This window comes from Dasypus novemcinctus, chromosome 17 (genome assembly GCF_030445035.2).
Source record: "Dasypus novemcinctus isolate mDasNov1 chromosome 17, mDasNov1.1.hap2, whole genome shotgun sequence".
Lineage (NCBI taxonomy): Eukaryota > Metazoa > Chordata > Mammalia > Cingulata > Dasypodidae > Dasypus > Dasypus novemcinctus.
In genome coordinates, this window is record NC_080689.1 from 51,316,087 (window position 1) to 51,318,083 (window position 1,997).

Below are 1,997 nucleotides of genomic sequence, written 5' to 3' on the forward strand. Positions count from 1 at the left end.
TGTGTGTGTTTTTTTTTTGTATGAGCTACTAGAGGTGATGAAACCCTGCCAAACTATTGCTTATACATACTATCTTGCAACATGCTTTCTTGAAATATTTTTGTGTCTATAGGTGTGAGGATTTTCTTCTCTGACGCAATACTGGGGACTGTAAGAAGGAGGAAATAAAGACTGTGTATTTTTAATTGTCATATGTAATATATAATATGTAATAGTCCATGATCTCTTCAAATTATCACAAAGAATGTTCCAGAATTTTCCCAGTGCCCATCCTTTTTCCTACCTTGGATAACATTTTCCAGAAAGAAACCATTCCTCCCCCTGCCCCTGTGCCATACCCAAAATCATAACAGTAACATTAAACTATTACTTTTTCTCTCAATGGGTCATTATTTCCCTCTATATTTAAAATTCTCAAAAGTGCTTTTCAGTTTAGAGTCTTTGAAGAGAAGTGTGAACCTCTGTTTGTGCTTCCATTTTCAGTGAACATAAAGACTATAATTAGTAAATGGAGCTGCAGCATGAAAACCGTATTATCCTGAGCCATGTCCATTTGGGGTTTGTACCCATGATGAAATACAGAGGCAACCCTTGATGATTGGAGTTTCTTTCATAGACTAATGTTCAGAATAAATTGCTAATATTCAATTAAAAACGAGTAGACATGGGAAGCGGATTTGGCTCAACAGATATAGCATCTGCCTACCACATGGGAAGTTCAGGGTTCAAACCCCGTGCCTCCTGACCTGTGTGATGAGCTGGCCCACACGCAGTGCTGATGTGTGCAAGGAGTGCTGTGCCATGTAGGGGTGTCCCCTGTGTAGTGGAGCCCCACGTGCAAGGAGTGTGCCCCATATGGAGATCTACCCTGTGCGAAAAAAGTGCAGCCTGCCCAGGAGTGGCACTGCACACAAGGAGAGCTGACACAGCAAGATGATGCAACAAAAAGAGACAGATTCCCGATGCTGCTGACAAGAATACAAGCGGATGCAGAAGAAGACACAGCGAATGGACACGGAAAATAGACAACTGGGGGGGGTGGGGACAGGGAGAGGAAAAAAAAAAAACCCCGAGTAGACACATGGTAAAACTCAAAGATAGAAGGATTAGTGTTGTTAGAAGGCCTGTCTTGAATAATTTTATGACTACTTTCTCCTACTTGGAATGTTGAGGCCATGTAGGAACACAATTGGGGACAAATATCGATGTGGGTTTGAATACTTGCATCAGCCAGGTCGTTCTGAAGGTTTCATGGAGCCTTCATCTGACCTTCCTATGCCAGTGGTTGCGGTACAACTCTGAGGGCCACACTGGGTTTAAGGAAGAATAAAGCAGCTCTAGGAACACTCACAGATAATTGGTACACAGTTTGCATGTGTCCATGCCTTTTTTGGCCTGTGCCATTGTTAGAACATAAGTCCTTGGTGCTGATGATGTTTGGTGGGTGAAATAACCTCTGGCCCTTCTTTTTTTGACAGAAGTTCTTGTGTGCAGCAACTGCCCAAGCCCACAAGACCTGGTGACTTTGTTTTAGTTTCCTAGGCTGCTTAAGCAAATACCCTGAAATGGGTTGGGTTAAAACAATGGGAATTTATTTGCTCATGATTTTGAGGTTAGGAAAAAGTCCAAATCCAGGTATCATCAAGGTAATGCTTTCTTCCTGAAGACTGGCATCCTGGGGCTGGCTGCTGATGACCCTTGGTTCTTAGCTTGTCACATGGCAAAGCCCATGGTGACACTCCTTGTCTCTCCTTTCTCTTCCAGTTCTGTTGATATTCAGTTTCTGGTTGCTCCTTCTGGCGTTCTCTCTCTGAGTTGCAGTCTGCTTATAAAGGACTCCAGTAATAGAATTAAGATCCATTCCGACTGTGCTGGGCCATACCTTGACTAAAGCAACTTCATCAAAAGGTCCTACTTAAAAAGGCTGCACACCCACAGGAATGGGTTAGATTTAAGACCATATTTTTCTGGGGCACATACAGCTTCACACCATCACT